A 13868-nucleotide genomic window follows, 5' to 3' on the forward strand; every position below is an offset into this window, starting at 1 on the left:
AAGTTTGAAGTGAGGATAAGGGAGGGAGAGAGGTAGAGAAGGTAGTTGAAGAGGGAAGGAAAGAGGGAGGGAAGTTTGAAGAGAGAGTGAAGGGCAGTGGGAGAGAGGGGGATAGAGAGGGAAGGTTGAACAGGAGGGAGAGAGAGTGTGAGGGAGGTAGAGATGGAAGTTTGAATAGAAAGAGTATTCTTACCCTAATTCAACAACGATAAAAATAAAAGCACAAATAAATAAATAAATAAACAAATACATAAATAAATAAATAAATAAATAAATAAATAAATAAATAAATAAATAAATAAATATTATCTTTACTTCTGCTGTAACATCTACAGTATAGTTTTCCCCAACATATTCCGTTTTCTGTGAGGGTTTGTTATCAACATTCACCAGCAACTTGGAGCCAGTATGGTCCCTTTTCCAGTAAATTCTACGAAATCTTTGACATAAGACTTGTATAAAGGTTAGTTTTGATGCCTTTACTTATCAATATATTATATAAGTAGTATTTTTGCGTAATAGAATCCGAGAGAATCCATAAATTCGAAAACTAAAGACAAAATAGCGTCTTGTATCAAAGATGATACGTTAAATGTTAAAGATGTACTACGAACAGAAGCTCTTGTACATTTTCCTAAGAGACTGAATCAACAGTGTATCCTTATTTATATACAGAAAGTTACCCTAGGATTGTTAGGTTAAGTTACGTTGAGTTAGTAACATATACTCTCAAAGATAGGAGAATAAAGAGGGCGTCAAGTCACGTTCGTGGTATTTTTTTCAACAATACTCGCCGTGTGGTGGCCAGTGGTCAGAAAGCGTCAGTCGTTGGAACAGGTGGAGTAACTCGTTCATTGCTGGACTATTTCGTCGTTTTCTTTACAATACTGAAGCCTCTGGCTTATCTACTGTGTTTTGATGGATTATTGAAGTGAATGATAATAGAGACTTTAGAAATAACTGACATTATTGGTATATAAACGGTGGTGATGTGTCAACAAATCGCAATTGACTGGACCCAAACACCGACAGGCTGTACACAAGTCTCCTGCAGGTGAGGACGCTGCCATTTTCTGAACAAAACTTGTTGCTACTTGACATTTTTTTTGTCATGTGTTTATTGATTCAGTATGTTGGTGGTACACTAATATTTCAAAGATAACAGTAAAATGTGGCAATTTGGGTGGGAGGAGTTGTGTTGGTGAAGGTGCATTCAACAATAATACGTGTGAACTCCCTATTCTTGTTTTTCTGTTCTATTTCATGTAGATTTTCACCAATATATTCATCTTAACCCTTGCAATTTAAATCCAGAGTGAAAGTTAAGAAACAGCGATGTAAAATATAAAACAAAAAAAAGAATTTTGGTTTTACCAGTAGCAGCGCGCCGCGTCAAATGCCAGTTGAACCCGGAACTACCCAATCACATAACAACCTTGTCAATTATTTTACACCATTGGGTAACTGTATTCTGATACCTTAACCCACTATTATACACTACTAGCTTTCTATTATGATCTAAAGAAATGTTAATAGAAATAACGATATATGATGAACCGTTCAAAAAAAAATCTTTAGTGAACGTATGATAGAGCCTAAGATGTGTCCATAAAGATCTACTTATTCCAACACAACCCACTTCCATACATAAACAACCCACCTCCACCACACACACAACCCACCTCCTCCATACTCTTGTCTGCCTTCCACCACGCACTACACCAAGTACACTATTGATACTACATCATCATCACTACATCAGCTAACAACGTCCACTACATTATTTACACTACACTATCCATACATCACCATCACTACATCCACTACACTATCTATAGTACATCCACTACACTATCTACAGTACATCCACTACACTATCTACAGTACATCCACTACACTATTTACAGTACATCCACTACACTCTCTACAGTACATCTACTACACTATCCACAGTACATCCACTACACTACAGTACATCCACCACACTATCTACAGTACATCCACTACCACTACATACACACTCTACAGTACATCACTACACTATCTACAGTACATCCACTACACTATCTACAGTACATCCACTACACTATCTACAGTACATCCACTACACTCTCTACATTACATACTACACTATCTACAGTACATCCACTACACTATCTACAGTACATCCACTACACTATCTACAGTACATCCACTACACTCTCTACATTACATTCACTACACTATCTACAGTACATCCACTACACTATCTACAGTACATCCACTACACTATCTACAGTACATCCACTACACTCTCTACATTACATCACTACACTATCTACAGTACATCCACTACACTATCTACAGTACATCCACTACACTATCTACAGTACATCCACTACACTCTCTACAGTACATCCACTACACTATCTACAGTACATCCACTACACTCTACAGTACATCCACTACACTATCTACAGTACATCCACTACACTCTCTACATTACATTCACTACACTATCTACAGTACATCCACTACACTATCTACAGTACATGTAGGTTTGTTTTAGGTTATCATATTGTAGGAAGAATATTGTGAAACTACAGCTCCTCCGCGACTTACGACGGGATTAGGGACCCAAATCCAGGTCGTAAGTCGGAAATGCTTAAATTATACACAAAATCTAAAATGGGTGTCTCTTTTTCTTCTCAGCACCACAAAACACTCACTTTTAAGCTTGCCAGCCATTTTAAAGTGAATTTTGTCTGTGTACTGACTTTGGGACTCAAAAACACGTAAGTTGACCAAATTTTGGTACAACTGAGGCAGATCATAAGTGCGGGTGGGCGTAAGTCGAGTAGGTTGTAAGTCGGGGAGGAGATGCACTATAGTATATAACAAGATTCGTGATTCTCTAGAACCTTTATATGAAGTTTTTAGGTCACTTGAAATACATAAACCAAACGAGTTCATTCTTGCTTCCAATGTTTTTTTCAGTAGCCACTGTATAAATGTTTTTAAATCTAACTTTCTTCATAAATTCATGCCACTACCTGCCGGGAATTCCCCACTGGATAATTAGTTGAACTTCCCCTCACAGCAGAAACCTAGCCACTAGAGTGCACTACAGGTATATTGGTGTTGCTACTGATAATTTGGCTTATATGTCAACATATTTTCGGATTTATTCCAGATGATGATTGATCCTCCACTGGCAATTTCATTTGGACACTGTAAGGAGGATAAGAAGAAGTGTGGGATATTGTACAGAGGATTACAAAATAGTTTGGTGGTCTGAAGATTAGAGAAAAGGGTAAATATTCGTTTAATGGCTGTGGCTCTTTTTCTTATGAGAATATATATATATATATATATATATATATATATATATATATATATATATATATATATATATATATATATATATATATATATATATATATATATATATATATATATATATATATATATATATATATATATATATATATATATATATATATATATATATATATATATATATATATATATATATATATATATATATACATTTTTTTTTTTTTTTATGTGATTTACTCAAATCTGATCTTCATTTTTGGGGCAAATGAACGTTCTTTGTAAAACAAAATTGACTTGGGTATACTGTATTATGATGTACAGAACCTGTACTAGGGTTTATTAGGGTATACAGTACAGTATTAGAAAGTACTGTTGTAAGGGGGGGGTTGTTTCCCTTTACTACTCTCTTCTTATCCTTATTCTTTTTATTCTTCAATATAGTTATATACTTATATTTTTATTTCAAATATTTCTTATATTTATTCTCTTCTGTTATTATTCTTCAATACTTATATTCTTGCTTATATTTTCTAAGTCACCAATTTGTAAGAGTCCTGTTTTCCTCTGTATACTGTTTTGATCTAGTTATATTCTAAACCATGGATTAGTGTGGGAAACCATGTTATTCGTTTTATAACACTTATTATACTTACAACGGTAGCCTGCCACCACCCAGACTTTTATTAGAATATAACATATCTCATGGAACTGTTAGGTAGCCTGCTAGCGAACTTCTAGGCACGTGAGTTACTAGTTATTTTCTGAGAACCATTGTGTAGAAGGAATAGAATGGTGATACTTGTAGTTTACTAATTTAATATTTATTAACATATGGAGTGAATAAGATGTTAATTAATTACACTCAGATCAGACTGGACCGCTTTGGTTTTACTTTAAATTAATAGTAAAATAGATCAGTCTTGATTACAACATTATACACTCATGATATTGCTTCATTGTCAATACAGATGATTACATAACACACTCGACAAAATCCAAAATTAAGGTGGTATCAAACACCTCCTGTTAGTTCGGAATGAACAACATGGCACTTTAACTAGCATTCAGTGGTAGTACACCTGGTTGGTGGACTCAACTCCTATAATCAACATATAATGAGACAAAACTCATATGAAGAGGTAAGGTAGGAGTTTATAGTAGTAGAATCGTATAGTGAGGGAAGTAGGTAGCGTGACTTGAGGGTGTGGGGGTGACTATGTATATTAACACAGGCTCAGTACAAGTGTAGTATATAAAACACAAATGCGTGTTACAGCTTTATTTTACTAGTTGCTTAGAGGGAATTAATGGGGGGATTCGTACACAGGGTATGATAGACTATGATATTTTCGTGTAACTTCACAAGTCGATCGTTGGGAGGTTCGGGATCACCGCACTTATACCGCCTACACAGCCAGCAATTACTTTTACACGTTGAGTTGACAGCACTCTGTCGATGGACCCGGCTGAGACCTCGTTACCCTTAGTGACAGACTTCTTTGATGAGCGGGACTGGGGACGTCGTTGCTGGCCCTCCTTGGTTACAAGACTCTCTCTCTCTCCGAGAGGGCTACAGGTCCTATATATATTGGAGGAAGAGCTGTGGATGACCTCTCCTACTGAAGTGGGTGTGTCTTGACCGGGTTGTTGGGTTGGGTAACAGGGGTGCTGGCTGATTAGCGGGTCCTTGATCTCCCTTGGGTTAGGTCTGGACAGCTGTTTGTCCGGGTGTGGTCATGTCGCAGGTCAGTAGTACTTCCTAATTATTACCCCCCGGGGTGTTTTGGCCAGGTGTGGTTACCTTAACACAGTTATATCGGTTATATAGTAGGGTTACTCAAGTACTTAGTGGCCGGGGTCAGGTCTCTTGGGACTGTAGGATGTGTCGACTTGGTATGTTTGTTGCCACGTGGGCCTATACTAAATGTTATATGTGTTGTAATTCTCCGATGTAATCTGTGGTCTGATAACCAATCATTACAAACAGTACCGCTGGGACACCAACATTCATGAGTTCAATACTTAACCTGGGATAACTATATTTCTGCTAGTTAATCCCCAATCATAGATACAATAATACTGTGCCCATATAAGTGTAAAGAGTGCCCCAGGGTGTAACAACAAACGAAGAACGCTGTTAAGGTTGGTTGTAGTCCAACACACGGTGAGGGGTTCGGGCCCAGGGTGCGGACTCCCACAGTTTAATCCTGCCGAATTAACGACATCGTCCAATACAGCCAGCTGCTGGGTATTCAGCTAACACACACACTGTGCCTGAGATAATGATGGAGAAGCGAAAGAGAAAATGGGAAAACAGGGGACTCGGGCGTCTTGAAAACGGATGCCTCAGAGGGGAGACTCAATAAAGAAGGCATAGCTACATGTTTTGTGGGCTATGGAGCGTAATATGAATTGTCTGATTTTACGATAACTGGCGTGTACGGCCGTGGTCATTACACTGTAATTGGGTATACTGTACTGTACAGTACAGTATTAGGATGTACTAGAGTATATTAAGAAGTACTGTACTGTGCTATTAGGACATATGATGATGTAATAGGATATAATATAAGGGTATTTTATATGTATCTGGTTGTGAAATGCAGCAAAAAAAAAAATGCCAGACTCAAGCATTGCCTCCAGTGTTATAAAACAGAAGAGCAGCAGCTGAAGGCTCAGACATTGTCACCAGAAACAATCTGGTGGTGACTCATACCAGTGTGGGGGAGGGGATGTATGGGGGACGCTTTCATGGCATCCTGAACCCAGGCAACAAGAATCATCTCTTGAATTTTGACGACCTCAGATGTGTGTCGTGCCAGGTGCATAATTGTATTAATTTAAATTAAAAGACTTTCAATTCTCTCACACCAGGCAGTGTCCAAAGGAAAGGCTGCAGTGGAACACAAACTTGCCGATTTGAAGAAGATGGAGCAGAACTGCATCACCTTAGTGTCGGTGGTGGGCACTCTTGGCGGCCTCATGATACTAGCAATCCTCGCTACCCTCTGCTTCTCTGTCAGCAAGAGACACTCAGGAATCAAAAAGACTCCCGTTAGCAGAGATAACAGGAAGGTAAGGCTGGATGGTTGTATGCTCAAGTCAAGATGACTATCAAACACACACAACACCGGAAATAGTCCTCGGTAACGACTCCGAGCTTGGTAGTGGCTCTGGCCTCTTTTCATTCTCAACAACTGCCTTGTTGACTACACTCACCATATTTTGGGGGTGTGGCCAGAGATGACATTGTTTACATGGTACACACTTCCTCCTGGATAGGAAGTTGAGGGGGTGGGGGTATCTTGCTGTCCCATGGTTCTGTACTGATACACCTGCCTCTACTACATTCCCCCAAGTCCGTCCCAGTTTTTCACCGAATCCTCCCTCTTTGCTTCAAGAGTTATTTGTGCTGTTCTCTCTGCACTACTGTGTGATCTGCACTTATGACTATGTCTCAAAATGCTGCGTTCCCTGCCTGTCTGATAAATTCCCACTTTTCCCCCATTCTCTAATGTTATACTGTATTGAGGGGATGGGACTTATTCTCCTGCTTCTTTCCTAGCATCGTCACTTCATTGGGGGTAGTACAGTATACAGGTTCAGAGCCTCTGTACAGATATTCAGAACCTTCATCTTGTCATGTATTTTCCTACTTTCAGCTTTCTCCGACTGACTCTTAGGAACTCCAAACACAGTTGTATTGTTCCTATGCTCAAGCCGATCACAGTGTTGCCCTCTCCCATATCAGAAGGCCTACCGGTTGTAATCTTTTCAAAACTTCTGTAGAGTCCCTAGCTGCTGCAAGGCCTGTTCAGATCCTACATTTCTTTGTCACCTTCTGAGGCCCTGCTGCAACCTGAGCGTAGCTTTTCTCTACTACTCCCTCTATCCTATCGGCAACTTCTTTAATCTTAGTGCTCTAGTTTGGTAACCACTGAGAATCCAGCTTTTATTTTTTACTATAAGTTTCTATTTCCCTTATGATCCTCAATAACCTTGATGACTTTGGTTGTACAGTCAGGGCAATACCAGTAGCAGCCTCTATACTTTAGCACATTCTGTAGCATTATAAAGTTGAATGAAATTAAAAACTGAATACCATGATATGAGGATGGTAGTTTGATTGATTGAATGTGATAACAGAACACACCACTGCACTAACTTAATTTAATCAGACCAAACATAGTCTAATTTACTTTTAATTTAACTAATTCCAGCTTGATTTAATCTGCATTTTATGTGACTTATCCTAATCTAAGTTTTAACTAATTTAACTTGATCTTATAAAGCTTAATTTGAATTAACCTCATCTAAGCAGTTCAAACTTAACCCCTAACATACTTTAAGGTGACCTATCCTAATCCAACTTAGCTTAACATGACTTTATGCTAACCCTAACTTACTATAATCCATCCTAATTTCACATTTACTTCAGATTACTATTAAACCTGTACAAACTCTCTTTGGATTTTTGTCTATGTTCCAACAATAATGTACATAGCTTGTAGGCATAAGTTAATCATTCTACAGTATTGTACAGGTATCTTTAAGACCCAGAAAATATTAAATTTTAATCTGTCATTAGTACAGCTCCTCTCCGACTTACGACCTACTCGACTTATGACCACCCGCACTTACGACCTGCCTCGGTTGTACCAATATTTGGTTAAATTGTGTATTTTCAAGTCCCAACGTCGGTACACAGACAAAATTTTTGTTTGTAATTCACTTTAAAATGGCTGGCAAGCTTAAAAGTGAGTTTTTTGGTGCTGAGAAGAAAAATAGACACCCATTTTAGATTTTCTATGTAATATTTAAGCATATTCGACTTACGACCATTTTGACTTAGGACCTGGATTTGGGTCCCTAACCCTGTCGTAAGTCGGGGAGGAGTTGTGTATGAAATTCTTATGTACTGCAAGTTTCCAGCCTCCTAAACACCCCCTCGGTAACACTTTTAACCTTTATTTTTTTACTTTTATCCTCTTCGCCACTGATCGGCTCGTTAGCCGCTTGGGCGATCGGTCATTCTCTGATTACTTTTCCTTTTCATTTATCCTCTTCACCAAAAGATCGGCTCGCTAGCCGCCCGGGCGATCGGTCACGTCTCTGTCACGCACTGTTGGCAAATACTGGGCATGCACCGGCTCCTGAATGTACCTGAACCCGCTCCAGTGTTGATCAAGTCTTGTCTTGAAAGAGCTCACACTCGGTGCCGTCACAACACTCTCTGGTAGATTGTTCCAAGAGTTTACAACCCTCACTCCGAAAAGTTTGCCCTCACAGTTTTCTGGACTTGCGGCTTCTTCAATCTTGAGCTGTGACCCCTTGTGGGGCGAGCGTCCGCCAGCTCCAAGTAAGGACACTCGACTGATTAGTGCCCCCTGAGATGCTTATACACCTCAACTAGGTTACCCCTTGCTCGTCTGTAATATAAGCTAGGCAAGTTCTGGCGCTCCAATCTCTCAGGGTAGCTGAGGTGCCGAAATGCAGGCACCAGTCTGGTGGTCCTCCTTTGAACATTTTCAACCAACTGACAGTCCATAGCATATCTCAGGGACCAGACTGAGTGACACTACTCCAGATGGGGAAGCACTTCACTCTTGAAGATCGTTACGAGGGACGGACCATCTAGATATCTGAACGACCTTCTTATAAGACCCAATAATTTATTTGCCTGGTTTACTTTCTTCTCACAATGGCCCGAAAACTTCAGCTCATTGTCAACATACACACCTAGGTCCTTCTCACATTCAGTCTCGACTAGTGCAGTTTCTTCATCCCGTTGGAACATATGATACGCCTCCTTACCGTTGGTACGCCCCAAGTGCATCCTCTTACACTTCGTGACATTGAATCTCAGCAGCCATTCCTTCGACCATTCCTGGAACCCACAGAGGTCCTTCTGCAGCTCTTCACAGTCAGCTTGGTTCTTAATTTCCCGAAATAACTTAGCGTCATCGGCAAACATTTGTATGGAGGAGTGTACAATGTCAGGCATGTCATTTATGAAACAAACAAACAACAGCGGGCCCAATACACTGCCCTGTGGTACCCCACTTGTGACAGGTACGGATGACAATTTCGTGCCATTAATCACCACACACTGCTTGCGGTCATGTAGAAAGTCTTCTATCCATGCAAGGACATTTTCTCCGAATTCCATACCCTTCCAGTTTGATTTTCAGCCTTTCATGGGGTACACTGTCGAAAGCCTTGGCAAAATCTAGGTAAATATTGTCGATATTACCACCCCATTCCAGAATATGGGTCCAAATATCCAATACCTTGAGCAATTGTGTTAAGCAGGAGCGCCCTGGCATAAAACCGTGTTGGCAATCCTTTACAAGATTGTTTCACATTAGATGTTCCATTGCGGCATCTCTGATAATACTCTCAAGTACCTTACATATTATGCTGGTCAGGCTCACTGGTCTATAGTTGTTCGTGGAGTGCCGATATCCCTTCTTGAAGATAGGACTCACATAAGCCACTTTCCATTCACTGGGGACAGTGAAGTTGTTTATCATGTGTGTTATAAGAGGAAATACAACACTAGATAAGAGCATCATCCAATTCACTAACATTTGAAATATATATTTTGTCTTATTCCTTAGTACAGTTCAGTAGTGATATCCCCATTAGCCGGAATAATTAGTTCAGAGCTCTTCCGAGGATGAGAGATTTCCGGGTAATGAGATGATTCTCTCAAACCCGGAAATATTTCAGAATTTTTCCGGGTACTGGGAAAACTTTCTCGGAATTTTCCAGAAATTACGCATTACTGTATTTCATCCTAGAATTTAACTCCCAGACCCAGAAAAAACAATTAGGAAGTTTCCAGAATTTGTCAGAGCTACGCATTATTTCATCCTCTGAATTTGACCCCAGACCCAGTTTCTAGAAGTTTTCTCAGAATTTTCTGTAAAATTTGCTTGATTTTCAACCTCGAAAACTTGTTCACAGACCCGGAATTGAGAGAATTTTGTTACGGAAAAATTCTGAGTCATTTTTAATTCCGGGTACAGTTCTGTATTGGAGGGTTTCAGCTAATGGAGATATTACTTTATGAATTACTGAGACAAGTCCTTGTACCCGTCCATTGTATAGGGTATGCTGTAGCCTCCTCTTAACTTAACCCAATCTCAGTACAGTGCTGCACAAGCACCAGCAGTTCAGGATGACTGGCAGTAAGCGGTTATCTCCTTACCTTTAACAACCTGTATGGTAGCTGATTAGTGCTGGTAAATATACAGCATATATTGTAAGCTTCACTTAAAAACAACCTTCCTCTTTTAATATTGACCTCTCTTCCCAAAGAACTAACCTGGAGGGACCATCATTTCATATTTCAAGTTTTACAAGAGTAGGGCCAAAGCTGTGAGTGCAACAGATTTACATAGAGATGGTTAAACTAACAGATGCACTTTACATGATCAAACTTACAGCTCAGCATGCAGCACAAGGCTCTAGGTGACCTGTGGTGTAATGGTCAGCATGCTCACCTCGCAAGCGAGTGGACCCGGGTTCGATCCCCGGGCAGGGTGAAACTACTGTATGGGCAAGTTTTTCTATGCCATTTGCCTCTGTCTACCCAGCAGTAATGGGGAACTGGATGTTAATCGATTTGTGGATTATGTTTCGGGTTAATGGTTAGCCAGTGGAGTTGGCGAGTTGTCCACTTTTCTCGGACTATTCCTCGACAATGGGTCATGCAACTCACTAACTTAGGGTGTGGTTAATGTGTTGGTGACCGCTTATTTAGGGTGTGGTTATTGTGATGGCGACAGCTTCTACACCTTAAACAAATTGACTCCTAGGTGGCCCTAAGGCCGGCCATCCTCGTTACACGAGGGGCAACCATTATAGTGACCATGTCAAGGCCTTCACTCAGCAATCATTAACTGAGTATTATGGAAGAGTGTCCTTTAAGTTTTTACCCAATTATAATATATTGAAACACACAATTCAATATGAAGTGAGGAGGTTAATTTGATACAACACTTCTCTCCTGTCTTATAGGTTGCTGGTTCATAGTTAGGGCACCTCCAGTCCACCTAGCTGTGAATGGGTACCTAACTTACCAGTTGGGAAAGTGAAGGTGAGAGAATGCAATGCCGGACACATTGTCTTTGTGTATCAGAGGCTTAGTCTTAAGTGAGCCATCAGGCCTATGAGAGTTTTTCACTCCACATAATGAAAAATACATTTATTTTTCAAACGATGACTTTTCTATTTGAATTATTCCTCATGCAGATCAAAGTGTGTTTCTAATCAATACTTAATGACTAACCACCCAAATGGCTCTCAAGCCGATCAGTGGCAAAGAGGATAAAAGTAAAAAAGAAAATGGACCTGGTGTAAGTGTTCTTGAGTTATAGTAGCTAGGTGTTATGTAGACTGACCATTGAAACTTACCAAGCCATTGGACAGATTTATATTGAATGCTTTTGTCGACCTATTGTGATGTAGATGGATTTTTTATGTGTTAGGGGTTTTTTTTTTTTTTTTTTGCATGTTGGAGAGGATTTTTTACATTTTGTGATGATAGTCCTTTAAGGAACTTACCAGATTTTGATTACTCTACCTTGTTATTATATGAAACGTGAGACTGTTCTCATGTATTGAATGTAAGACTCAGGGAAAATTAGACAAGCAATTTATATAATATAACTTGGTTCATTAATGTTCACAACTGAATACAAGTGACAACATGTCACCATTACTTCACTGTTGTCTGCTAACCTCTGTAGCACTGCAGACATCACCATTGTCAGATAATCACCATCAGTCCACACTTCCTCATAGACACCATCAATATCTGTTGTGGTGTGGTGGTAAGAAGTTACAGACAGCTTCTTGGTGCTTGTAGCAGTCTTGGTGTATGGTGGGCTAGTGTAGCGACTGCATGGTGTGTTGTTGGGACTGGTAATGACTGCCCACACTCCTGGTGAAATTGGTGTTCCTCCAGTTGTCAGTTCTCCCTGCTCTCCTCTTCCCCATTCTTTATACCACACTCTGGAACAGGAGCAACCAATCAGCTGAGGTTACACATAGTAGGAACCAGTTGGAAATTTAGGTTACAATTCTGGACAGTCTCGACCCTTTATTCATTTTATGGTGAATCCTTTGAGTTTAAGTTAAAACTTTGAACCCCAAGCTCCAGTCTCGAATCCCCAAACCTCAGGAATTACAGAACCCACAACCCTTTGATACGAAGCCCCCTTATCCACAAGATCCTGAACTCATTGAATCTAGAAAATAATGTTATTTCATCACATGTTTGTTTGGGGGGATTTTTTAAGTTTGGGGGATGGCGTTTTGACGTGTGAGGGCGGGGTTTTGACGAGTGTGCAGTCATTTTTTCATGTTTTGGGATAGAGATGTTTTGTCACAGGAGATATTAGTTAGGTATCTACAAGGTGGGGGGAAATTTTGAGGGGTATTTTTCCACATATATCATGTAAATTACATTAACCTGTATATACAATATGGGAAGTATTTTTGTGTGAATACCAGTATAGAGCTGTACTGTACATTGATAAATTAAATACTCAAAGGTTTTTCATATGCATATCCTTATACAAGTGCTCCTCTACTTAAGGACGTTCAACTTACAAACTTTCGGAGATACAAACATCATCACTGATGGGGGGGGGGGTTACCTGTCAGAACAGGTGTTTAATGTGGATGAGACTGGATTATTTTGAAGAAAATTTCAGATAGAACAAATATTGCCTAAGAACAGAAGAGTGAGCCAGGTTTTAAGGCTGTATTAAAGGGTATAGCTGTACTAAATATCCATAATATTTTCATTTTTTACAATATGTTTTGTATCTACAGAAGTAAAGTTGGACGGACAAACAAGCCTCAGGAACTAACTCGTTCGTAAGTAGAGGAGCATCTATATACAGGTGGGTGATGATTTATTCTTGTCAAAAAATTATCAATGAAGGAACTGTTTTCTCCATGTATAAACTTTGATTGATCAAACTTTCAGTAAGTTGTTAGCAGGGATGGCATAAGGATGCTATTGGAAAAAAATATTTTCTGCTTGTTGGTTATCCTTGGTCATATTGACTAAATGTCAGTTATGGATACATAATAAATTAGATGCTTTTTCAGCAGATGCAGCTCACCAACTTACAATAGGCTAACTTAACTTACAACGTGCTTTCAGTAGTCTATGTTGAACCATATGACAGTCATCTGAGTAAAAACTCGCACAATATTCATTGACTGTCCTATGTGTTAGACTTTACCGCCATTGGTGAATAGAATTTTAGTTTTACATTTGTAAATATTATTTAAAACATATATGAACAGCAAATAAGTGTTGCTTTCATATTCATATGTAGAGAAATGACATATGTTTTCACATGTACGCACTTACTGTACATACGTTGGCGTTCTCAATCGTCTCGCCTTATTTCTTTACCATTAGTGGTTAGCTACTTCTAGTGTTCCATTTATTAACATTAAATAGCATTACTTAAAACATACATACAGGTATTAAATTTTTTTAAATTAAGTTCACTACAGCCACA

The 13868-nt window shown here is 39.3% G+C and overlaps 1 long non-coding RNA gene across 3 annotated transcripts; it reads left to right on the forward strand.

The window, feature by feature from the left end:
* Window positions 1-379: 379 nt before the first annotated feature.
* On the forward strand, window positions 380-13690 carry LOC121864681. 3 transcript variants are annotated; one of them, XR_006088639.1, is made up of 4 exons: window positions 380-463; window positions 3173-3292; window positions 6193-6393; window positions 13165-13690. It is a non-coding gene; the product is annotated as an uncharacterized LOC121864681 (long non-coding RNA). The 3 variants fall into 3 exon arrangements; XR_006088638.1 differs by lacking the exon at window positions 380-463 and adding an exon at window positions 786-1054; XR_006088637.1 differs by lacking the exons at window positions 380-463; window positions 3173-3292 and adding an exon at window positions 795-1054 and having other exon boundaries at window positions 13165-13688.
* The last annotated feature ends 178 nt before the right edge of the window (window positions 13691-13868 follow it).

This window comes from Homarus americanus, unplaced genomic scaffold (assembly GCF_018991925.1).
Source record: "Homarus americanus isolate GMGI-L3 unplaced genomic scaffold, GMGI_Hamer_2.0 scaffold57965, whole genome shotgun sequence".
Taxonomy (NCBI): Eukaryota; Metazoa; Arthropoda; class Malacostraca; order Decapoda; family Nephropidae; genus Homarus; species Homarus americanus.